The sequence below is a fragment of the Myotis myotis genome, unplaced genomic scaffold (genome assembly GCF_014108235.1).
Source record: "Myotis myotis isolate mMyoMyo1 unplaced genomic scaffold, mMyoMyo1.p scaffold_m19_p_7, whole genome shotgun sequence".
NCBI lineage: Eukaryota > Metazoa > Chordata > Mammalia > Chiroptera > Vespertilionidae > Myotis > Myotis myotis.
In genome coordinates, this window is record NW_023416379.1 from 42,056,941 (window position 1) to 42,084,433 (window position 27,493).

Below are 27,493 nucleotides of genomic sequence, written 5' to 3' on the forward strand. Positions count from 1 at the left end.
AAAAAATAATGCTGCTCTGGGTTCTTGAAGTTTTGGATTCATTGTTTTCAGAGTTTTAATTGTATCTGCCAAATTTGCCAAGTTCCCCTAAAATTTATTTTTTAAAAATCTGAAGCAGTTGGTCTTTTCCCTGGTGCTCCAAAAATAGGACAACGACATCTTTCAGCTCATAAATCTGTGGATACATATTTTTCTCTGTCAATGAACAAACTGCAATGTGCAATGAAAGAATTTTGTGGTTAACATTAAAATATTCACAAAGCAATGGAAGAAATATGATTTGAGTTCATTTTTTTTTTATATACAGCTAACCATCTTATGGTTGAAATTGAAGTATTCTATGAGATCTCTGTGCAGGGATTTAGAAGCTGATGCTTAATCAGTGAATGACACAGTCAGAGTATTCCAGTAAAAGTGTAGTTTTTCTTGGATTAAATACTCAAAATGTATTGTTTAGAACCCAGGTTTTTTAGAATATACTCAGAGTATATGCTAATTTAGGTATGCATTTATATTCATGTGTATGTGTGCTTACAGCTGTGGCAGTGATACAGCTTCAGATAATCATCTTGGGTACTTTGGGGTGAAGATGGGATGGCAGGAAGAAACTTTCTTCTTATCAGTCTCTAAGTGAGATTTTAGCCATCACATCAGGAATCTATCACATGAATTTATCCTGTGAAACAAACTAGCATTAGTGGTGGTCTCCAAACTTTGATGAGAAGCATTTATCCCACATAAGAATATACACATTATCCAGCATATCTTTTATCAGCAGTGCATTTAAGACAATTCTAAAGGAGGTTATAGATGTGTTTATTACTTGTGGTGATGGTCTCAGCGTTGCATGCATATATCCGAACTCATCAAATTGTATATATTGAATATGAGCAGTTTTTAAAATATATCAATTATACCTAAATAACACTGTTAAAAAGCAAAATAACATATACAGCCACTAAAAAAAAACAATCCTAATATGAAAAGGGACAATGATTTGATTTATTTTTCAAGACCATGGTGTTTTTTGCTAAGTGATTAATCAGTGCTTGATTGTAGAATCAGAGAAAAATATTCTGGTAGTATTCCATTTAATGTTTTGGTATTGTTTTGGAGAAATGGTTATATGAGAGTTATTTCAGTGGTATGAAGTTTATTTTTGTTAAGTACTTAAAAGAGAGTGTCACATGAAACTTTAATAGCCTTTAAGATTCTCAATAATATTTTCAAATAATGTCAAGTGGTTTGTGCTATACAGTATTGTGCCAGGCAAAAAAACATATTATTAAAATAGTGTTTATGAATTTTAACTGAAATGCTCAGGTTGTGAGGTTTCCATTGTGATGATATTGCTCAACCATCCTATATTAAAAAGAGGGAATATGCAAATTGACCATCACTCTGCCACAAAGATGGCGGCACCCACAGTGTGTGTGTGTGTGGGGGGGGGTTACTGTAACACAAGATGGCTGCACCCATAGCAGAGGCTGAGTTCCCATAATGAGCCTTAACGAGCAATCAGCAGGGACCTGAGGCTGTGCCACCACCCCCAACCCCCGAGGGGCTTGACAGGGGACCTCAGGCTGCATCCTCTACCCTGGCACCAGGCTGGAGGACCTCAGGCCATGCTCCCCACCTGGCAGGGCTTGATGGGGGACCTCAGGTCATGCTCCCCCACCCAGCAAGGCTTGATGGGGGACCTCAAGGTGCATCCCATATCCCGGTGCTGGGCTGAGGGACCTGAGGCCATGCCCCCCGCCCAGCAGGGCTTGACAGTGGACCTCAAGCTGCATCCCCGACCCCGGTGCCAGGCCAGGGGACCTCAAGGCATGCCCCCCACCCCAACCCGGGCTGGGGGACCTCAGGCCGTGCCCCCTGCCCCAGTGCTGGGCCAGGGGACCTGAGACTGTGTCCCCCGCCCGGCGGGGCTTGACAAGGGTGGGACTGGCCGGCTCTGGATATAGCTCAATTGGGAAGGGGGGGTGGCCAGGTCTGGGTCTCGCGCAATTTTGAGGCACATGTGGGTGGGTGGGGACTTGACTCTGGGTCCTGTGGTGCACCCCAGACTCTGACAGGAGGAAGATTTTCATATACAGTTTACTAATTTTCTTTCATCTCTGACACTTCTATTATAGAGAAAGGGCAAATAACAATATTAAAATATTTCCTCTAGTAATCCCCTTTTAATTTGCATGAATTTTGTGTACCAGGCCACTAGTCTGTATCATAAAAGGCCCGTGGTTGTCATGCTGTAATGCCTTCATGACCAAACGAGCAGTGGCTCTTGTGGCGGGCGGACAGGGCGCAAGCTACTACCTGAGGAGAGCTACAAGCAGTGGAGAGCTACTAGCAGTGGAAAGCTACTAGCAGTGGAGAGCTACTAGCAGTGGAGAGCTACTAGCAGTAGAGAGCTACTAGCAGTAGAGAGCTACAAGCAAGTGGAGAGCTAGAAGCAGCAGAGGTCGAGGCGCCAGCTGAGGCAAGCAGAAGTGAGCTACTCGTGCACGATTTCATGCTCGCTGGGCCTCTAGTTTTAACTAAGCCTAGATGATTGGATATCTTCAAAGAGAGTGTTAGCTGGTCGTCAATTTCATTTCTTCTGTCTGGAAATCTAGATAGACTAAATTTCCCAGCCTCCTTTGCAGGCCTTCTCTTGAGATGGACTTCCAGCTCATGGTATGGCTCACTTTGGGGCTTGGCCTATGCAAATCTCCCATATGTCCTTTTTTATTTCTTCTTGCTGACAATGGGGAAGGCTTCATGGTAAACTTCATGGTAAACTAGCCATAAGATGAAAAGACACCTTTACTAAATTGCTTTTTGGAACTGAGCTATCCAGAAGAGCTGTTCAACCCCAAACACTGTAATTCTACTGTTATGTCAGTAAGAGAGGATGGGCAATAGTTATGGTAAGCCACTGAAATTTTAGTTTATCTACTATAGCAGGTAGTTTACCTTAACCGATACAGGCACTATTTATTGCATTTATTTCACTCCATACTTAAAAAAATGTCCATTTTACTGTGTGCAATTTCACTTGCCCCAAAGCAAAATAAAAATATTCATTTTACTAGTAAACAATAACAACAACAACAACAACAACAAACCTCCAAGAAATAATAATGAGGATGCTTGGTTATTCTTACAGAAAAAAAAAATGAGTATTTTGTGTATTTATTAGTGGACTGTAGAGTTTTCTTCTTTTCAGTCATGCTTCTGTCCCTTATGAAATCTGTATTAATTTTTCATAAACATTTATACCAGTGACATATAACTATCTATAATTAATGGGGCTTAAAGCAAATCTAAATGATCTCACTTTGATAATCTGATTTCTAGCTTGCAATGTCAGGATGAACTCTCACTCAGAATGGATGAAAGAAGAAATGTTAAATAAATAAAAGGCAAAACTCAAGGGTCTCTTTTAATGTATTTTAGTAACAGCAATAGCACAATTTTTTCAATGTACATTGTCTTAAAATTAAAATTAGTTTTATAGTAAGATGTGAAATATTTAAAATAATATATATTGTGTCATGTATATGAACACATGTAATAAACTATGTGTCATATATCTAATAATTATACATTACCTATTTATTTTTAGCCTGTGAAACTGTAACCAGTAATGAAGAAATTTTATTATAAAAATGAATTTCTGCCGGAACCGGTTTGGCTCAGTGGATAGAGAGTCGGCCTGCGGACTGAAGGGTCCCAGGTTCGATTCCGGTCAAGGGCATATACCTGGGTTGCGGGCACATCCCCAGTAGGAGATGTGCAGGAGGCAGCTGATCGATGTTTCTCTCTCATCGATGTTTCTAACTCTCTATCCCTCTCCCTTCCTTTCTGTAAAAAATCAATAAAATATATTAAAAAAAAAATGAATTTCTGAAATGATTGGAAATATCTACATGGCAGATCATTTTTTTGTGTGATAGCCAAGGAATTATTCTTTAAGGTTCATTTCTAACTCCACACACTTCTGGTCTTGGTCTCGGTCAGGCAGTAGCAAGCAAAGCATAGAATGTCAAGGTGTACAGAACAGCAGCATATATATTCACAGACATGGTTTGACATACAGAGTTCAAATTGGCTGATGAAGTGGATTTTTACACATACATCAAGAGACAGTGAGTGCAGAATTAGGCATGAGAAATAAATCCTGGCACCTGACCCTGATGCCTTGTGTCTAACATGGTACTAAAGAGTTTTCTCTTCTTGATGAGTAGATATGATTCTGCCCAGATTGTCAGCACTGATTACTACAAAGGAGAGAAGGATCCTAAACATTTTTCTGAGAGTATCCAAAGTAGGTAGAATCAGAATTTTGTCCTTCTACACTCTGATAAGGCATCTCTAGAATCACAATCTGATGACCCCCATTCTACTTTATGATGGTAACACTGTAAAAACAAATGTATTTAAAAACGGGGATCTCTTACCATTTGAGACAGCATGGAGGGACCTCGAGAGTATACAAGGCAAAATAAGCCATAGAAAGAGGTTGCACATGATCTCATTCATATGTGGAATCTAATGAACAAAATAAACTGATGAACAAAATAGATCCAGAGACATAGAAGCATAGAACAGATTCTGTGGAATCTCAGAGGGAAGGAGGGGAAGGTGAAGGTGTGGGAAGAGACCAACCAAACTTGCATGCATATATACATAACCCATGGGCACAGACCATATGGTGGTGCAGGCCTTGTGCGGGAGGCAGGGGCAGGCTAGAAGGGGACAATGGGGAGAAAAGGGGACATATGTAATACTTTCAACAATAAAGATTTTTAAAAATAAAATAAAAAGAAAAGAAAGAGAAAAAACAAAACATATACACTGCTGTTTTCCAAACTGGTATGTGGATTAGAGTCACCAGGGGATTTTTTAAACCTTCTAAAGCACAGGTCATAACCCAGAATAATTAAATCACGATTTCTGGGACTTAGCTACAGCCTTCAGAATTGATCGAATCTCCCAGATGAATCTAATCTGTAGACAAGTCTGGAAACCATTGACAATCATTTAAGAATTTGTCAACTTCTCAACAGAGGTTCTGTCTAATTTGGATATATATTAGAGGATGTTCAAAAAGACAAATAGCATTATTTTCATTCAAAGGTGATAAAAGTTGATCATTCCATGTGTCTCAGTGGTTGAGCATCAACCCATGAACCAGGAAGTCATGGGTGGATTCAGGTTAGGACACATGCAGGGGGTTTGGGGACTTGCAGGAGACAGAAGATTGATGATTCTCTCTCATCAATGATTTTTCTATCTCTCCCTCTCCTTTCCTCTTTCTAAAAATCAATAAAAACATATTTTTTAAAAAACATGATAAAAGTTATAGTATTTAACAAAGCAAACATAGTAAACATAAAAATGTATCAAAAGTAATTTAATCATAATCTCACCAACAGCAGATTTATCACTGTGAATAGATTTATTTACTTCTATCCTACCAATGTAAATACTAATAATGGTCTGTGTATATTCTTGTGTTTGTGTATATTTGCGTGGGTAAAACAAAAGCTATAACTCTGTTCACTCTATTTTGTTGCCTTATTCTTTAAGAATACATATATGGAATCTCAGAAAAGTTTACTTTTAAATGTTGCTTTATGTTGCCTTATTCTATAGTCCTTTTGAAAAGCTCTCAAACCATAATACCATTTCCTTTTTTTGTCTGTCCTTAAAGACCTTTGTCTTGTGCTTAAGAAAGGTGATACCCATTTTAGGTTAGTCTTCACATGTCTGCATAATTGAAAACTGGACATTTTCCCCCAAGATCAAATCATAAATTTAGCAAAGAAGTGTTTCTAAACTTAGTTGCATGGGGATCAACTAAAGGGATAGTTAAATATCTATGCATGCCCTCACCCCAGAGTTTGGGATTCACAGGTTCAATAGATTAGGGCAGTGGTTGGCAAACCATGGCTCGAGAGCCACATGTGGCTCTTTGGCCCCTTGAGTGTGGCTCTTCCACAAAATACCACGTGCAGTCACGCACGTGCAGTCACGCACGTACAGTGCGATTGAAATTTTGTGGCCCATACACAGAAGTCGGTTTTCGGCCTGGGCAAGTCTATTTTGAAGAAGTGGCGGTAGAAGAAGTGGGGGGTGACTGGAGACGCAGTGCAGAGCGGGGCGGGGGGGGGGGGGGTTCGCGCGATTCATGCACGAGTTGAGTGAGCCAGTCAGCAGTCTCATGTGCAGTGGTTAGTGCTAGTCGTGTCTGCAAATCGCGTGCGAGTGACAAAAGTACCTACTCAAAGCATAAAGTTACCTGTATTTTTCCAACCAGCTGCAAATCCTACAGGTATTTTTGTCATCAATTTAAGAATTGTAATTCTTTTGTGTTGGTGGCTTTATTATTATAAAATGAAACATTTTTTTAGGTGCCCTGTTTGACATGGTTACAAAGAAGAAGCAAAGAAAAACAGAAGACGAAAACCGTGAATTTAAAGTTGAATGGACAGAGACTTTCGCGTTTATTCAAAACTGAAATGGTCTTGCGACCTTATTTGTCAGGAAAAATTGGCGCATAATAAGAAATCGAATTTGGAGAGTCACTTTACAACTAAACACGTGTCATTTAGTACTAAATATCCTGTCAATGATGCAAGGAAGAAAGCAGTTGAGGAACTTCAGAAGAGTCAAGAAAAATCAAGTTCTGTATTTAATTACTGGATGCAATCTTCCAACAATGTTAATATTGCAAGTTTTGTGGTTAGTCAAGAGATTGCTAAGAGAGGAAAAACATATACAGATGGCGAATACATAAAAAGTTGTTTTATAAATGCATCTGAAGAGCTATTTCGGGATTTTAAGAACAAAGAAGATATTCTAAAAAAAGTTAAAGAGTTACCATTGTCTGATAAAACAGTGAAAGATAGAACAGTCAAAATGTCTTTGAATATAACCAACCAGCAAGTCGAAGATCTTAAATTGGTTTCAGCTTTATCAATAGCAGTTGACGAGTCTTGTGACATAAATGATACAGTGCAAGTTTCACTTTTTGTACAATTTATTTCATCTACAGGTCCTAAAGAATAACTTTTAGGATTATTGCCACTCAAAAGTCAAACACGTGGAGAGGATATAGCAAATGCTGTAATTGAGTGCATTGAAAAACATCATATTCCACTCGATAAAACTGTCTCAATTTCAACAGACGGGTCGAAAAGTATGACCGGCATAAGAAATGGGTTTGTTGCTATTTTGAAAGAAAAAATTAATCACGAGATACTTACTTACCATTGCATCATTCATCAAGAAGCGCTTTGTGCGCAGACATTAACAGAAGAAATTTGGAAAGTTATAGAATTGGTTATTAAGATTATCAACTCCATTAGAGCTAAAGCTCTTAATCATCACCAATTTAAAGAATGTTTAGTTGAAATGGAGAGTGAGTACGCAAAAAGCTCCTCCTGTCCAACTCTCACTCTCTCTCTCTCCTGCTGCTGAACCTGGGACCCTTGAGCCCACAGGCCAACACTCCATCCACTGAGCCAAACCAATCTGTGCACTTCTCTCTCTCTCTCTCTTTTTTTAGGACATAAGGCAGAGGGTTTTGAAGCAGTACCAAAAGGAGGAAAAAAGAACTCTACTTCTCTACTTGGACACAGTGCAGTGTCCAAGATCCAAGAGCCTTGAAATACTGTACAAGTTGGGGAATTATGATGTGTTCCAACCATAAAGTGAAAGAAAGGATGGGAGGAGATGAGGTTGGAGAAAGGGGTCCCAGGCTGTCCTCACATGGAAGTCATTACAAAGCCTCTCTTTCCCACACTCCCTCCTCACTCTCTTTCTCCCTTTCACTAGGTTCATCTATTTGCTTTAAAATAATCCCTCAATTGAATATTGAAAACAATTCAGGAAGGAAGACTTGCAACATAAATGGCACCTGTGAATGCTCTGGAAATTAATCCATTATACACATCATTCTTTTTTGAGGTTGTTTTATCTTCCTTCTAAAGAACTCAGAAACTCAATGGCAACTTGAAACAGAACCCAATTTAGTCCTGTCATTAGACCAAGAGGGTTTTCTTCTCCCTGGTCCTCTGTCAGATTTTAAATGGATGTGGTTTCATTCCCTTCTCATCTAATACTGGAACATATCCATCTACAGCAAGATCTCACTTCTAAATGATGTTCTTGTATTTCAAGAGACCTTTTAAAGGGGAAAAATAATAGCTCCACTCTCGACAAAGCTCATGGCTGGAAAGTGAGTCTATTAATCTCCAAAGATTCAACAAATTCTTACAAAGTGTTGGGCCCAAATTCTTGGTGGCTAGCGGAGGAGGTGGGGTTCAGAAGGGGGACATGACTTGCTTAGAGTCACATAGCTAAGTTAGTGTGTCACTTGTGTACTTTCTTTCTTCTCATAGCTATTGGGTAGTTTCCCTCAAAGTGAGACCCAGACTCTGGTTGGAACAAGAATTCCTGCCCGACCGACCAATACCCCCACTTCTTCTAACGCCACTTCTTCAAAATAGACTCACCCAGGCTGAAAGCCAACTACTGCGCATGGGCCACGAAGTTTCAATCGCACTGTACATGTGCGTCCACATGTGGTATTTTGTGGAAGAGCCACACTCAAGGGGCCAAAGAGCCACATGTGGCTCGCGAGCCGCGGTTTGCCGACCACCGAGATAGACAAACAAGTATACAAGACAAGTGTGGATGGGAGAGTTGGAAGGGATCGACCTCAACAAATGTACCTCAAACAGATTGAGGACGTTTTTAGCAAAGGCTAGCTTAGGAGTACCCTAATTATGTTAATAACAATGTACCTACCTATATAGTTTAAGTTTAAAAAATTTGGCTCTCAAAAGAAATTTCAGTCGTTGTACTGTTGATATTTGGCTCTCTTGACTAATGAGTTTGCCGCCCACTGGGTTAGGGTGGGACCTGATAATTTGCATTTCCAACAAGTTGCCATGTATTGACCCTATTTTTCCTTCTTCCTCAGTTTTTCTGCCTCATTCTATTATGTATGGGTAGTTTACATTTGCTGCTGGCTTCATAAATACCCATATTTGATAAGAAACTTCCAAATACTTCCTGGAAATATTCAACTTCATCAAAAATGACTTAGAAGGAGAGCTCAACTTCTGAATCATAGTTTACAGTTGCCAATATTTTATTAAAAACTGATAAACAAAAGCCTCCTCATATGTCCAATGAAAAAGATGGGTGACTCAACTCTTCATCTTTGAAAGAAAAAAAAAATATGTCTGCTATCCAAATCCTGAGGAATGCATTTTACCATAATTTTGAGATCTCAAGAAAAAAAAAAATAAAAAAATAAAAAAAAGAAGAAGAAGCTCTTATAACTGGTATGGTAAAATATTTGTGTTATTACTGTGTTTTTGTGCACCAGGCTGGGGAAAGCAACTTCCTGCAAACTTGCAGATTCAGGATGTGTTGTATTTGCCTCTGATGCATTTTTTTAAACCTTTTCCTTTTCAAGTGTTAATTCCTCCAGTAGAGATTATCTGTTCACTTTCATGTTTCCTCCTTGGGCAATGCATTTCAAAGATTAATATAATATGGATAACATGCCTGTGTGTCTTGCCTAATTCAAAATGCTGAGGATATTATTTCTGGTTTAGGGAGTTTGGAGAAATTTATATCTGGGAGGTTTGGAATGCTCAGCTATCAGAAAATATTGCTGTATGTCTGGCAGCTTGCCCACGCTCCTCACAGGTCATTAATAAAGGCTACAATTGCTCCTACATTTAGATTTTCTTCTCTACTGACTCAGCAGTTGCAGCTGTCATCTTACACTGTCATGGATCATTAAGAAGTTTCACCTGGCATACTTTTAAAGGATGCTCTATTCCTCTTTAGGGTAGAGCTGTTTTTCTGCCTTAACTCACCTTTCAAAACTAGGTATTTTTTTAAAAACAGATATCTGGGGGAAAATGTTTTAATAAACAGCTCAGAATACAGTTACTAATGGTTTCAACTTCAGTTCCTTTGTGACTTAAAAATCAAGTGTTTATTTGGAAAATGCCTTCAGCAAGACTACAGTTTGGGATTTATTTCATGTCGCAGATTACATTATTGCTCGCTTACTTCCTTCACTTGAAATGCATAATTAATATTTCACAGCAAGTTTAGATTTGTTTTTACATTTTCTTCTTTACTTAACTTTCAAAGTCACTTAAAGCCATCAGAGCCCCAGTATTTTTACATCACAAACCATAAATCAAGTTAAATGTTGGAGTCAGGGAGCTCTAATGCTACATTTAAATCCAAAGCACCGGTAACTCTACTGTTTATCTAGCTATGTTACAGGCTGTCAAACAACAATAAATAACCTCAAAAAATTTATAGCTTCTTTGTTGAAACAGCCATAGTTCCAGAACAGAAAAATAGTGCACAAATTAATGATGAAATTATAGAGAATATGAAAACTCTACTCTGTCTACTTCCATTATAAGATGTTGTAGTTGGAGCTTCATAGTATAATTTTTAGAACATAAATTCTTTAAAAATCATCTCATAAGCATCACCTTGAAGATATATTCATTTTAAAGAGTTTTCCAAAAAAGCATGATGATGTCTATTTGTGGGGAGGGGAAGTTATAATGCTTCCATCTGAGACCTGGGCAAGCACATAATCTAAAAACCATAAATCTGTCTCCTTATGAGTGATTGGTGTGAAAAAAAGTGAAACCTAATATTGAAACAGAGTGCTCTAAAAGATTTCTTGCACTGTCAGAAAAATAAATGAGCAATGAATTATATTTGTATAATTGCATTTTAAGGAGGATCTGTTTTCTCTTTGTTCTTTTCATTTAAAAGCAAAGCAAAGCAGAAACAAGTAAACAAAATACCATCACAAAAATAACAAAGTGAATATCCAAACCATAATTGGGGAGATGTGGTGGTTTTGCATTTTTGGAGGAAGCGCTGTAGGACATACAAAGCATATGCTAGCCTGCCAGTCACATAGATGCATTGGCCCTTGATTAAGCCACCTAATTGTTATAACAGCATTAACTTCCCTAAGTCTTAATTTCTTCCACTTTTGAACTACAATAATAATGAGAATAGTAAGACCTAATTCTTATTATCTGTATGAATTATATTGAAGTAATGTATGTAAGTAATAATGGTAACTCTATTGGTATTAAATAATGTATGCACAACATTTCCCCTGGCTGTTGATACATGGCAAGATTTTTATGAATTCGGTATGTGTCACGTGAGTGTATGTACAAGGCAAGAAAGTTTCCTGTCTTATTCACCTATGTGACATCCCCAGCACTTAGAACATGCATGATATGTAGTACAGGCTACTTCACACGTAAATGGGTGTCTGTGTTTTGTGCCTAGGTGTGTTTGAGGGAAGAATTCCTAAGATTTATTGAGCCAGTGTGTGTCCCAAAATATTATTGAGACCAATTAAGAGAAAATTTAGGAAAGACTCCCATATAGGGTTGCCAGATTTAGCAAATGAAAATATTGGACACCAAGTTACATTTTAATTTTACATAAATAATGAATTTAAACTGTGTGTCTCAACAATCTACTTACATAAAAACCATGGGTGGCGTCATCATGACCACAACCTCCGCCACCAAGCGGAAGCAAGTCGGTCTTGCAGGGGTTGTCTTGGCAATGGCTGTGCCATTTCCCAAAGCTGTTTCCAGTGAGGGTGGAGTTTGTGGCAGGAACCCGCCCTCAGAGCGTGGACCCACAGAATCCTGGGTCATTTTGCCAAGGGCTGCACCCTCCCCAGCTGTTTCCCGTGTGGCCTGAGGACCAGGAGCACCCAGCAGCAGTCAGTCCTGGGTTGCTGAAGCGGAGGCCACGGCGTGGTAGAACTCTCTGTCTGGCCCAACAGGGGGCATGGCCGACCTTCAAACCAGACCCTGACAGTAGAAAGGAGGGAGCCCCTTTCCTCATGGAATCGACAGGTGGCCAGTTTGCTGTGAGGGGCCTGCCAGCTAGCAATGCTATTCACCTGCACCCTGGCCCCTGATAGCAGGGAGGAGAGAACATGTTTAAAGACCAAATATTGGAACAAAGTACCTCTGAAGCCAAAAGAAGCCATTGTTGGTAACAGAATAGAGAGTTAGAAACATCGATGAGAGAGAAACATCGATCAGCTGCCTCCTGCACATTCCCCACTGGGGATGTGCCCACAACCAAGGTACATGCCCTTGACCGGAATCGAACCTGGGACCCTTGAGTTCACAGGCAGATGCTCTATCCACTGAGCCAAACCGGTTAGGGCAATTAATTCCTTTTAATGTGCATGAGTTTTGTGCACCAGGCTACTAGTTTTATATAATAAAAGGCTAATATGCAAGTAGACCGAACACTGGAACAATCGGTTGCTATGACATGCGCTGACCACCAGGGGTCACGTGTGGAACATGGAGGGCGTCGACAGCAGGCTGCAGAGTGCAGAACATGGCGGGCAGCAGTCACAGGGGGATGGCAGAGCAAGTGAACGGGGGCACCAGACCAAGGTGGGGTGCCAGTTGCTGTCATCTGTGAGCCTCTGGTGGTTACTGAAAATTCTTTGCTCCCGTGTGCAGAGGATGGGCCGAGACCCACCCTTGTGCCCACTGAAGCCTTGCCACCCACAGTTCCTTACAGGGTGCATGAATTCATGCACTGGGCCCCTAGTACATGATATTTGCACTAAAAACTATTTGGTATTCACATGAAATTTAAATTTTACTATATGCCCTGTATTTTACCAGTATGAAGATACAGGTGAAAACTCTCAGTTTTTAAGAATAAAGTCATTTATATAAAATCAAATAATAATGATGATAATAGAAATAGCACCTCATTTAGGGTAACTTTAGCTCTTTCCCCCCCAGCTCTTGTCAAAATTGCCACAGTGGTCTTGTTTGTTTCTGGAAAATACCTGCTTTTTTTCTTACTATGGGATATAAACTGTATATTATTTCATCTGTCTAGAAACAGTGGTTCTCAACCTGTGTGTCGCGAACAATGAAAATACATCCTGCCTATCAGATATTTACATTATGATTCATAACAGTAGCAAAATTACAGTTACGAAGTCGCAACGAAAATAATTTTATGGTTGGGGGTCACCACAACATGAGGAACTGTATTAAAGGGTCGCGGCATTAGGATGATTGAGAACCACTGGAAGGAACCACCACTCATCTTCAAACACATCCCTCTTAGGCTCTTAGCTCCAGGATCTCAGCTCCTGGACACTCCCTGACCTGGAGCTGCCTTTCCGTTTCCTACCTTGGGGTTATTCTCAAACAATGGTGTTTATTTCTCTCAGCACTTAGCTCATTTTGCAATTATAAATTAATGAAGGGAATTGTATGATCAATACCTATCTTCTCTACTAAATTATAAACTCTGTGACCTCTTCTTGCCTCTCAATTGCAACCACATCATTCAGCATATGGCGTCATGTGTTTAATATGAAACTGTACTTCATTTCAAATGAATGATGCTCAACTTTGTGATTAAAGGCATGGGCGTGATTGCCAGGCTTCTAGGATAGGATTGGCTACCTCCCTCCCCCATAACATTCTAATTTTCTGTCCTCAGAACATGTATTAAACTCTCTGAGCCTCTTTATTTTTCTCATTTTAAATTGGGGCTAACAGTATTTCATCCTAGTACTGTTCTAAGGATAAATAAATGTTTGCAAAGCATTTTGTGCAGTCCCTGTATCTAGCAAATGCTCTAGAAAAGGGAGCAAGAACAATAAAACAACAATAACTGAGAGGCAAACTCAACCAGTAATAGTCATAATTTAAAAGATAATTTTTTATGATCTTGTTGCCCATGGAAGGCTTTACATAGAAGGTGAAACTTTAGCCAGGTTTTGAAGCAGGTGGGGATGTTGGAAGATGTTGGGAGGGGAGGATGCAATTATTTCAGATATTGTCCTAGAGCTCAAAGTTAACACCTGAATCAGAGTCTCTGTAACCTAACGACTCAAAATATAGTTTATCATCATCACCTGGGAGCTTGTTAAAATCTTAGGCCCCACGTCAAACTACTAGATCGAAATCAGGACTTTATCCCAATCCCCAGGTGACTTGCAGTTACAATGATGTTTGAGGCAGGGCTCTTTGCAAAGTATGGTTGCCAAATCAGCAGCATCAGCCTTATTTGGGGACCAGTAAGAAATGCAGATTTTCAGGCCTCCTGCTTGTAGGTGGCTGCCATATCTTTGTGTGCTTATATATCCTTTTCTTTGTGCTGGGCAGATAGATGGTAGGGTGGTTGGAGGGCACTAATCCCACATAATCCTTCATCAGACTAGACACCACCCTCAGACCTTATTGAACCCTAATTACTTCCCAAAGGCCCAGCTCTAAAGACCATCACATTGTGGGTTAAGGCTTCAACCCCTTAATATGAATTTTTGTGGGACACAAACACTCAATCCATAACACCGTTTTTTTTTGTTTTGTTTTGTTTTTTGTGTGTGTGTGTGTGTGTATTTAAGATATTTTTATTGATTTCAGAGAGTAAGAGAGAGGGGGAGAGAGACAGAAACATCAATGAGAGAGAACCATTGATCAGCTGTCTCCTGCACGCCCCACACTGGAGATCAAACCCACAACCCAAGCATGTGCCCTTGACAGAATCAAACCTGGGACCCTTCAGTCTGCAGGCTGATGCTCTACCCACTGAGCAAAACCAGCTAGGGCTCCATAGCACCTTCTTAATCAAAAGCCCTGGTGTAGCGTGTGGCCCAACAACCTCTGTTTTAACAATCCTCTTCAGGTGTTTCTGATGCACAGGAAAGATTTAACACCGCCTCAACATAGAAATTACCTTGCAGCTTTCTTTGTGCTGATGCTAGGGTCTGGCTTAAGCCTGGTGACTGTAAAGGACAGCCATGTTTGAGAACAACTAAGAGACTTTCTGCTCAAATATACAAAACCTATCACAAACAAGTTCATGACATGTCTTGGAACAATAAAAGAATTTTCTAGACAGCAGTAGTCAGTAGCCAATCATCAAGTATTGACTGAGTAGAAATTATGTCTCCTGTGTAAGTAATAACAATAGCCATGCCACTGCATCACCTGCTGGGAGGAGGCACCTCAAACGTTTAGGACTGTCTGTGTATTTAGCATTCATGTTGCATGATTAATTTTTTTTATGTTTGGGTGAGAAATTCTATCATCCTTTTATTTGAGAGGCTTGTTTTGACCTGAGGTGTAATTGATTCCTTTCAAAAGCTATGCATTTTATAAGTGAGTCCTACTGCATTTAAAGAAAAATGCAGGAGGGATCACAATTGCCCCAGGTAATTTCTACCTTAGATATAGTTTTGCTGAGTGTTTTAGGATAGACAAATAACAATATCAAAAAACTAACCTCCTTCTCTTTTTTAATTGAAAATAAATAAGCTTCCAGTGTCAGACTCTCCTGTCGCTTAGGCCGCTTGAGGACATTCATCTTTCTGATGTCAGCACTTGAAATCATAAAATCACGGAGCTATCTTTGGTATAGGCACAAAATAGAAACAGAAATAATAAGAGCTAAGAAGTTTATAATCTGCTTTCATGTTTCATATATCTCTCCTATCTGAGGTCTCAGATAAACAATAAGAAATACACATCTGTCCCCTTTTCCTGATAAGAAAGAAAGCAAAGCTTTAACATTACAGAAATCTTTTCGTTACAAAGATAATCCCTGCTTTAAGAAACAGAGACTTTATAGGAATCTGTTCTAGAGACAAACTTCTCCCTCCTCTCCTACCTCTTCCCTTGACTTGGGTTATTGGCATGTGTGATAGACAGTTGGAGTGTAAAGTGTTTTCAGGAACTCCGCTTGATATAGACCAATGTCATATAACCAATATGAATCCTGCTGTGAGAGAATTGTTTGTCTGCAAAGAACTCTTGCTTTGTGTTTCCCATTTCATTTTGGATCTCCGCTTGTTTAAAGCTACTGCCACCTCCTTGATTGGGTATACATCTCATCCAGTCAGCTGCAGCCCAGCTAAAAGAAATACCATGCCATTCCAGGATGTTAGTGAAGATCTGTGTTTTTACATGTAGGACCAAGAGATTTCTAGCCACAAAAAATAGACATGCTTGGAAGTTATTTGATGATGCAGAAACCATGAGAAAAAACTTAGCTAACATAAATTAAATTCAAGCCCATTAACTTTTATTGAACCCTCACTAGATACAAATAATGTATTGAGTTTGATTCAGTTCTCTACTCACATGTCAGATTCAAAGTTAGGTAAGAAGTTAGTCCAGCAACTGACCCAACAATTGCTGGTTTATAGCAGGAAAGTTAAAGTCAAAATCCTGCCCTCCCAGGCAGAACAATAAGGTTGAACAAGATAAGTTCATCCAAGCTGGCACCAAAGCCAGCACAGTGCAAGTTTCAGAGGCCTGAGCATGGAGAACAATGGGCAGAATGGAAGGACTGGATTCTATGGCAAGCAATCAACCTCAGGGGCTGAATTATGCATTTTAAGAAGTATGAGTCTGTTTATGATGGCTGCTGGCTATATTGCTTTCTCTTAACTCCTAACATCAGACTTCTGAAGCCTTCATCCAGGGTCCTCCTCTTGCTCTTCCTTCGGGCATGCCATTATGTTACGTTTGAGCCTTTTGGGTGCTGCTTTTACGATTTGTTAGGAGGGGTTGGAACAGTGCTCAAATTATTTCCCTCTGTTCAGTCAAGACCTTCCTGAAAACTGTACCTAATACCCCATGACTTGAGTCTTGCTGGTGGGAACATGTGTTATTCCTGGCCCTGAGTGAATGCAGGACACTGTTTCCTTCTAATTTGAGATTAGAAGCCATCTAATTATTTGAGATGGTTTCAGGATGATTCCATCCTGAATCATCTTATGTGGTAACCTGTACTTTAAATATATATATTTTATTGATTTCAGAGAGGAAGGGAGAGGGAGAGAGAGAGATAGAAACATCAGTGATGAGAGAGAAGCATTGATCAGCTGCCTCCTGCACACCCCCTACTGTGGATTGAGCCCACGACCTGGGCATGTGCCCTTGACACAATCAAACCTGGGACCCTTACGGTCCATAGACAGAGGCTCTATCCACCGAGCAAAACCAGCTAAGACTGGTAATCTGTACTTTGATCCTTTTTTGGGTTATGCTTTTATGATTTGTTACTTCAGAGGACCCCTTTCTAGACTTCTGGGATTCGCTTCCTGTGCTGGTCTCGCTACTCTGCTGCTCTGTACTATGAACTCTGGTCATGGTTTCCCCAGATTCTCAGCCATGTGCCCTCACATCAGTGTCTGTTGGTCTCCACCATAGTACCTCCTCTCTGTGCCACAGCCTGGAATCTCTCTTGAGGCACCCAGTGAGAGCTTTGCATTGTTTACTTCATTTGCTTTCTATCTATACTGTAATGGTTAATTTTATATATCACAGGATGCTCATATATCTGGTTAAACATTTTTTCTGGTGTGTCTGTGAGGGTGTTTTTGGAAGAGATTAGCATTAGACTTGGTGGTCTGAGTAAAGCAGTTTGCCCTCCCAATGTTAACGGCACCGTCCCATTCACGGAATAGATCAAAAGGCATCTAACAGGATGGGGAAGGAAAGGCACCTGCGCCTATGAAAGGCACGTGTGGGTAGGAAAGGCACGTGCTCGAGAGAGGCATGAACTTTAAAACCTTGGGATGTTAATAAGACAGGCAGCGTGCAGATAACCAATCACAAGGCAGTAAGGTGTATAAACCAATCCCAAAGATGTTGCTAAGACATTATTCTTTGAGAGAACCAATCAGGAACTAACAAGCATATATACAAAAAAGCGAGCGGTTCCTCCTCTCTCCCCTGTGCGCTAGGATCTGGGGTTGCTAGCAGTTGATGCGCTTTCCTGTGCCCTTGCGGCTTATGGCATGTGGGCCTCCACACGTGGACTGATAGACTTTAATTAGCTTGCACACTAAACTACTCCCGACTGGGACATGGGAAGGAAGCTCTGGACACTGGCCTGTTCCTGGAACCCCAGCTGCGCCATTTGCAGGACTCGATTCTCTCAGTAAACTTTTGTCTCACTCATTTCCGTCTGGGACTGCATTCTTCGATTTCACGGGACAACGAACTAGGACGCAACACCCCACATTTGGGATTCACTCTCTCTGCTGGACTGTTGAGCTGAATTTTATCCTCTGCCCTTTGTGCTCCTAGTTCTCAGGCCTTCAGCCGGGACTGCAATTTACATCTTTGGCTCCCGGGCTCTCAACCCTTCCAACTACACAGCCACCATTCCTGGGTCTCCAGCTTACAGATGGCAGATCATGGGACTTCACGGTGCTTCCATAATCATGTAAGTCAGCACCTTATATTAAAGCTCTTTATTTTTCTATAACCACTCTCAGCACGGTAATACAGATTAGTCAGTGTTCTCCAGTGAAATGGAACCACTAGATTATTGATGTTTGAATGTTGATTTTAGAACCTGCCCCTGTACTGAATTTGTTGATTAGTTCCAACATGTTTTGGTTGAGTCCTTATGATTTTCTATGTATGAGATCATATTACCTGCTAATAATGACAATTTTACCTCTTTCTTTCCGATGTGGATGCCTGATTGTCTTGCCTACTGGTCTAGCTAGGACTTTCTGAACTGGGCTGAATAAGAATGGTGAAAGTGGACATCCTTGTCTTGTTCTTGATCTTAGAAGGAAAGCCTCCATTATTTCCCCTTGAGTTTGATGTTAGCTGTGAGTTTGTTGTATATAGCCCTTACTATGTTGAGATTGTTGTAAATGGCCTTCATTATGTTGAGATATGTCCTCTCTATATCTAATTTGTTGAGGGTTTTATCATGAAAATTGTGTGTGAAGTTGACTCATTTTTAAGGCAGTGATAAACATTCAAAGTGAAAAAGTTAAACAAAATATTTGCCCCACCTTGATATTTATTATATTTGTGCATTTTTTTTTCTGGGGCCTAATTACACATTTTAATTTTTGTCGAATTCAGGCCTTTTCCTACCTGCATAGACAGAGACATTTCCACACATATATTTTTATACAATGAGGAACTGAGGAAATCTCCATATAATTTGACAATGATTCCAATAACTATGCAAATGAAAACATAATAAAACCCTTAGAATAAAGTGCTGAATTCTTTTTAGTATTGAAAATGAATGGCTTTATTGCCTGCTCTTTTACTCCTTTGATGTTCCTGAAAACAATGTATTGTGTTGCAAAGTATGTAAGAAACCAGGTTATTGAAAAACAAAATCTGGTTTAAGCTTCTTAATATTAGTAGGAGACTTGAACACAAAAGCACTTTGCATTTCTGAAGTTGGAATGATATTTCAGTTGGTGTCAAACTGAGACTGTACATTTTCAAGATAGAAGAGTAAGTTCTAATTTTACTTGTTATTACATGTACTTGTGAGAATTAAGCTAAAGCTTTCACTTTGACTTTATGCTGTCTGTCTAAAGAATGCTAAGGAGGTCCAGATTGAAAGCATGGGTTATGACAACAGTGTCATTCTGTCTTTATGCATTACTGCAGAACTCCCAAAGCAAAATGGGACTCAGGGTGGGAGGATGGCTTATTTCTATAAGATCAATCATACTTTCTTACAGGGACAGAGATCCTCATAGGGATAAATTATGCTATTTGAGCTGTTTTTTTATTTGGTTGTTTTTATTTATTTAGAAAATATCTTATATTAAATGGGATCTTGGATTTGAGGAAATATGCTACATAATTTACAAAAATATTTACAGAGCATTTTCTGAATGTCAGGCATGATTCAACTACCATTCCAATAACCTTTGTCTATATATGGGATGAGAAGTCAGAATATGACAAAATTGAAATGTATAATTATGCCCAATAAAAATAATACATGGATAAACTAAAATAGTCAGGAAGTGAAGAAATTAAAAATACACATGCAAAAAACTACTCAATTTGTTTATCAGTGCCTTAACAATAAGTTCACGCAAGATAATCAAGAAAATATTACAATTCTAAAATTATTACAAATTTAAAATAACCTGAAGTGGGACTTGTGTGTTTTTTTCAGTCAATGTTCACAGTGGTACATTCGATTTATACAGCTGTGTGGCATGCTGGGGGCTAAGAGGGACTATTTCTAAGGTGAGGAGGAACTGGAACCACAGAATCATTGGTGTAAACCCATCTAGTAATTACTCTCCTGGAGAGAGGGTTAACAATAATGTCCAATCAGGATCCTAGAAAACTAATATATTTCTATGCTGGGCTTTGAAAACTAAGGAAGGAAATAGGGCAGGGGTTCAATTTTGAAAGCACAGAGTATTAATGGTGGCATCATTGTCAGAGGCAGAGACAGCTTTTTATCAAAATTCCGTCCAAAATATGATAATGAGAACATGGCTCAGACACAAGAAGTTAAGCTGAAAGGAATGCCAAGCCCTCCCCTGAGGCACATGGTAAGTGTCATTGGCCTGGGGGCATGGAGAATCTAACAATACAGAAGGTCTGAGCAGGATGGTCCAGGTAAGCAGATGTGCTGTTTTACAGGTGTGCTTGGGGACCAATCTGCTGGCCACATCTCAGAAAGGCCAGGCACTTCCAGACTCAGTCTCAGAGCAGTAAGACCATTTCAAACCCTTCTTGCTATATACAATTCCTGAACTGCCTTTCAATGAAACTGAGATAAAGGAGGGATCCCAAGATAGACAAATGGATAATTTTGATGGAGTAGCATTTGAGCAAATACACATGCGCACAATATACTATTTATCAAGAAGTAGCAATGTTTTGAATAGGAGAACTAGCCTTTTTAGTAATATCTTCATTAGAATTCTTCAAAACTCTCCAGGTAATAATTATAAGAAAAAAAGAGGAAAAAAGTGAACATAGCATTTGGTATTTTTATTGCATAGTAGTTATATTATAGGAAATGGATCCGTTTTGAGGATATTTAGAGAGCAGGTCTAGTTCTATAGAAGTATATTGATTTTGAAGCATACTTTAAGCATATCAAATATAATAGTTTTAGAACATTTTTGCATAAAAACCCACTTCAAAAAGTGTTCAGAAATGTCTTTCACTTTAATCAGGAAAAACAGACATCTGTTCCTCGTGGACCTCTCTGCTACTGGGTGAAAAGAAAAAGACATTTTACATACAGTTCAGCTATTACACATTATAAGTCCCCTATGTTTAAAAAGAGATTGGACCATCTGCCACCAGATATATTTTAATTTGGGAGCCGTATTCTGTTTTAGTACCTCAATGCTCCTGTTACAGCTAAAAACTCTATTAATTTGGTAAGGAATAATCAGATATTCCAAAACACAATGATTACTTCCAAGTTGATTTTGGAAAACCATTATTGAATCTAATTTTGAATTACAATTTTAAAAAATGGTTTGGTGTGTTTTGAATGAATTCATTCAAAACAATTTTTACAGGGGAGGGAAATTCCTTTAGCTTATAGGTATATTAAAAACAAAAGGCCTATACATTTTAGATTTCAGCACAAATGTTATAATTAATTTTCCTTAATTAATTATGGCTTAAAGAATCTTTTATCAATTATGGTAAATATTAATAACAAGTTTCATTTCATAGGTAACTAGCAATTTGAAAAGAACAATTAATACATTTTTCCTAAGAACACAGCCATTATATTCTAATTTTTAAAATTTTCTTTCAGCTACAAAGAAAAAATATTTTTAGTCATAACCTTCCTTTGACTTAATAGAATGTAGTTTTCTCTTCAGTGTTAGTTTTGGAATGATCCAACATTTAATAGTACATTTTGATTAAATGAAAACAATTTAATCCAAAACAATTATTCAGGTAAAACAATGTATCACTTCACTGTGGTTTTAGGTAGCCTTCCGCAGAACCCCTGTTTAAAGTCAGTTTACAATATGCATATTTGCATTTGCCTGATTTATAATCAGATTACCAATATCTTATGGAACTAACCAAATATGTATTTCTTCAAACTCCAACAAGACCTAAAATTTGAAGCCATATTTTTCTTGATTACAAGAGAATTAAAACATTTAAAGTATGAAAATATGCATATATCATTTTAATAATATTATTTTTTATAACTCTTCAGAGATTGTTGTAAAGCACATGTGTGTTCAAGTGAACTTCATCTTTTTTTTCTTACTCTACATCTCTTCTTGTTACTATTATACTTCTGGTGCCTGTCTGAACTTTTTAGTCATAATGGGACTAGGATTGCATCATGGTAAAGGCGAAGCCTTTTGTACACAGCCGCCATATTTATTGTCAAAGTGATGTAATTCCTGCATAGGAAGCATTTTATATACATAATACACTAAGAAATTATACCCATGTGCAGAATGACTACTTACATTCTAGTCTTAAAAAAAATTTTGCTTGAAAAACCAAAGATCACATGTAACCTCACTGCTTTATGAATATATGCTAAGAAAAAGTTATCTTAGTCCCCACACAAACTGTCCTCCTGACAACCACAGATACTAATAGAGTAAACACAGTTAAAAGTTAGAATTACTTCTTGGACTAAAATGTTTGTTGGGGCCAATTACCTCCTGTGCATGGAAACAGTAACTGAGGTCCAAGGAGCCTTGGAAGCAGTTGCCGGAATCACACTGTTGTGTCTATAGTCCATAAGTGACTGGGCAAACAAATGTAAAATCAGATGTTCTGGAACTTTCTGCCATGAATACCTTAAAAAGTCCATAATCTATAAACAAGAGAAATAAGCAGATGGAACTGAATAATGGGAAAGCCAATTATCCTTCTACCTGTGGTGTTTATTTAGATTTTTCCGTTTTTTTTTAGTTGACTCCTGCTTTTTAAACTTCTATTTGTTCTATTCTACTTTAGCTTCTTCAGTGTGATATGCTTATTTATTGGCTGCTCTGGCTGTCAATCATTTGTGTTTAAACCTTACCAGACACCTGGTGCACAAAATTTGTGTGCTCCTCAGCCCAGCCTGCACCCTCTCCAATCCGGGACCCCTTGGGGGATGTCTGACTGCCAGTTTAGGCCCGATCCCTGGGGCCTAAACTGGCAGTCGGACATCCCTTACACAATCTGGACTGCTGGCTCCTAATTGCTCACCTGCCTGCCTGCCAGGTTGCCCCCAACTGCCCCCTCCCTGCCAGCCTGATCGCTCCTAACTGCCCCCCCCACCAGCCTGGTCACCCCTTACTGCCCCCCTCTGCCGGCCTGGTTGCCCCATGCAGCCTGCTGTTCAGTTGTTTGGTTGTCCCTCACTAACCCCCCCTGCCAGCCTGGTTGTAGGCAGCCATCTTCTGAGGGCATAAGGGTTAATTTGCATATTACCTCATTATAATATAGGAGTAGCTTTCCTAATTGAGCATCTGCCCAGTGTGTACTCTCTGCCACTCTCTCAGCCATGTATTTTTATAATAGCGCCCACCCACAGGCCTCCTTAAGGGTCTTTTTCCATATAACTGATCACACATTTGTGATTCCTAAGTTTTGATTCAGGGGTTGGCACTTGCCCCCAGGTAACCTGTCTGTTGGGCAGTACCTTGTAAGGTGGTCTTTCAAGGCACTGCCTAAAGGGGTCTGATGGGGATTCACAGGACCATCAGACCCACTCTCCCGTAAAGCTGAAGTGGAGAAACAAGAGAATACTAGTAATGTTACAAACGAGAAAGCAGAAGAGAGAAAAGCGCACATTCCTATGTAGCTAGGATGTATAAAGACAGAGTTCCAGAGTGAAGTTATGAGACTGCTGTTGCTGAAAGATTACAACCTAGTTGCCAGATTTCTCTGAGTTCTAGGTGCCCTTAAACTACCATAGCTATTCGCAGTTTTATGCTGTTCTACAATTTCTACTTGATTGTTAGACTTCTCCAGGCTTTTTGTGAGAAGTGGCTGAGGATACCTGTTGGTAATCTTACACCAGACTTCCCTTACTTGATGTAACCTGAGTCTTTCCGTTAAAAACAAAAAAGAATATAGCACTCCTAACTCAACTGGTAATTGGTCTTTTTACTTGGTCCCTGAGTAACTTGTATGGGCTAGAAAAAGTATATGACTTAACCCTAATTTTCAACATTCTGTGATCTGTACCCTTCCTACTTGTATCTATATAAGAAGGGACTCCAAACATAAGTAGATTATATAAATTTATGGTATATTATATACATTTAAATATATTTTTATTGATTTCATAGAGGAAGGGAGAAGGAAGGAGAGATAGGAACATCAGTGATGAGAGGGAATCATCTATTAGCTTCCTCCTGGATATCCCCCCCCCCCCCGCCCCACTCCTCACTGGGGATTGAACCCAAAACTCAGGCATGTGCCCTGACCAAGTTTCAAACCATGACCTTCTGGTTCATAGATCAATGCTCAACCACTAAGCCACACAGGCCAGGCTTACTTTATCTACAGAACTTGCCATGTGATTTAAGTATCGTATCTGTTTTCTAAAATTCCTTTTGCTACAGTGAATATTCTCAAGATATGCAAGAGAAAGACTGACGATTATACCTGTGTACAGCATTCAGATTTATGGTTCAGTATTGTTACTTCTGAATTTCAATTTTAACTTAAAAGTTAGGCTTGGGAATAAGGAGCTTAATGATATGTTATAAAGATCTAGGCTTACAAGAAAATGTGAAGTAAATTTGGCTGTCAGATGAGTAACCTAAAATCTCTAGCCACAGAGGGGTATCAGATTTTGAGTCATCTGTCTAGACAAGGATAATTATGGAGAATGAAAGTTACTTTTCTAATGTTAAGTTTGAAATTTGATAACTAAAAATAATGTTATTTATTCAGATGCACCATTTTAAGTACTATACTCCATCAAGGGGCATTAATTCACACCTATATATTTGACTGCCTTTTGAATATATCCTCCCCCTTCCCAGGATTTTCAAAACTTGTTAATGAGATTTCATTCTTCCTAGGTATTCTAAACCCAAGGGGAAAAGAATAAAGCAGTGATATTTATTTGATTTTTTTTATTGTGATAAAAAACATATAACAAAACATATAACCCTCTTAACAAAATTTTAAGTGTACTGCACACTATTATTAACTGTATGTACATGTTATCTAGCGGGTCTCTAGACATTTTTTATCTTCCATGAGTGAAACTCTATGCCCATTGAACAGCAATACCCCATTTTTCTCCCTCCTCCCAGCTCCTGGAAATCACCACTTTACTCTCTGTTTCTAAAAGAGTTTGATTACATTGGATATCTTAAATAAATGGGATCATATAGTATTTGTCCTTCTGTGACTGGCTTGTTTCATTTAACATGATGTCCTCAAGGTTAATCCATGTTGACATCATATGATATTACAGGATTTCATTCTTTCTTTAAGGCTCTTTGTTGTCTGTGTGTGGTTCTGCAGGTTCTTTAGTTGCTACAAATGCCTGAGTTTTCTTTGTTCTCTGCTCTCTCTACCCCAGACTTCTAGAGTATTTTGAGTCCCATTAGTGCCCCAGTTTAGACAAGACAGAAGCCAGTCCCTCAGGAATCCCCCCAAAAAGCTGAAATACTGCATGCACACTTTACTCTTGTGTTCCCTCAGCTCTGAGGGAGGCTGCCAAGCTTTACTGGCCTCTGAAATCTAAAATTAGCTCAAACCAATGTGTTCTCTTTAAAAGGGTAAAAGAAAAGTGACGTAATGTTTTGTATGTCACACTTAATTCTACTAGTATTTTTTGTAAAGACAACGTTTGTGATTTTGTGTTTGAACTTTTACAAAAGAAAATGAAGCATTGAATGAGCTATATCCAGTTAATGTTGTTAATCAAATGAGTGAAATTGCCTAAACCAAAGAGAAAATATATGTATTCTTTATATTTCACTATATTATGGAATAATAAAACTTTAAATATGCATGCTTATTTTTGGTGATTTGAAATGATGTGTGAAATAGCCTGATTTTCTGCTATGATGCTGCACTTGAACTAATAAATGCATACATATGTGAATAACAAGATAATTCAACTGCTTACACCCAGTTTGGGAAATTTATATTTATTCATGACATTAATATATTCAATGCAATAAAATAAGGACCTTCTAGTAACAGAATTTTTAAGAAGTAAAAATATAGGATCCAACTTAAATAAGATTAGAGCTTCTGTCTTTTCCTGTAATCATTAAATTTGAATCAAATTAAGAATAATAGTTTTTAACAATATGTTCTAGTTTGATATAAGAAATGCCAATATTTGTAACTTATTTAGCAATTTTTGATTCCCAAAAATTGTTTTACTGTTTGGTAAAAAATAACATATTACTGTAATCAGACATGCAATATGAAATATAGAGAATGGAATTTCTGAGAAAAGTCTGTCCTTTTATAGCTAATATTTTCTACATATTTATGGGAGATTTGGGATTGATTAATGGATTTTCCTGAGTAATTTATGTGAGAAAAAATTTTACTTGTGGTAGGTGAGGAGGAAGAGGTCTAGAAGGATGGGACTAGAAGGCCTTGAAATATGATTAAAATGCAGGTTATAAAACCATACATGAAAGTAGGTCCTTGAGCACCAAAGAGTTTATTTCATTCCAAATTAGTCCTTGAGTTACTATTTTAAATTATATTTTTAATTAAATTTCAAGTGTTTCATTGAGATAACTGTAGATTCACATGTAGTTGTAAGAAATAATAAAACAATAATAAAAACCTCTCTCTAGAGTTCCCATGTACACTTTGCCCAATTTCCCCCAGTTGTAACATTTTGCAAAACTCTAGTACAAAGTCATAACCAATATGTTCATAATAGGTCCTTGAATTTTTATAAAAGCTTGGATGTAATTTTTTATTTGGCCATTTGTTTTCTTTTTCATATAGTTTTCTGCTGTAAACAGTGCTTATAAAAATCAATGTAATTGATAATATGATTATTTTATTTGGAGAGTATTGCTTATATTATCAGTTATATGCCAACCAAAGAAGCAAAATGTTCTATCTCTCTCTAATTATCACATAACATTAGACACCAAGGTAGTGGTTTCTACAGGTAGGTAGGTAGTTGGTTAGTTGGTTTCTAATGCTACATGGTAATTGAACATCCAGAGTGGAGGGTGGCAGCAGGGCGTGTGATTCATGCTCAGGATGCTATGGAAAACAGACAATTCAGTTACCAAGAAAGGAATATTTGACGGAATGAGAATCCACTACAGCTGTCTGCCAGACATCAATCACACCCCTAGTGTAGACAGGCTCAACATACTACTTTTGATAATTGTGATAGTTGGCATATTTTTTCATATTTATGAAGATCATTTTGCACTTTGAGAACACAGCCAGCAGCTCATAGGTACTTTTGTATTTGTGAAGTTGGAGTGAGTCCATTTTATTTTTCTCAAGAGTTCTTCTTGCTTAATAGTGTGATAACAGTCTTATTTTTATTTAAAGTGTTTTCATGGATTTATTTTGTTTTTGTTTTTCATTTTTTACACTTTTAATATGTGTATATTTATGATTTATAGTTTTCTATTGCAATAATTATGTTGCATTTATTGCAGTGATAAGTA

The 27,493-nt window shown here is 38.5% G+C and overlaps 1 pseudogene; it reads left to right on the forward strand.

Annotated features, from left to right (window-relative positions):
- The first annotated feature begins 6,906 nt into the window (after window positions 1-6,906).
- Window positions 6,907-19,606, forward strand: LOC118660208 (annotated as a pseudogene).
- Window positions 19,607-27,493: the final 7,887 nt, after the last annotated feature.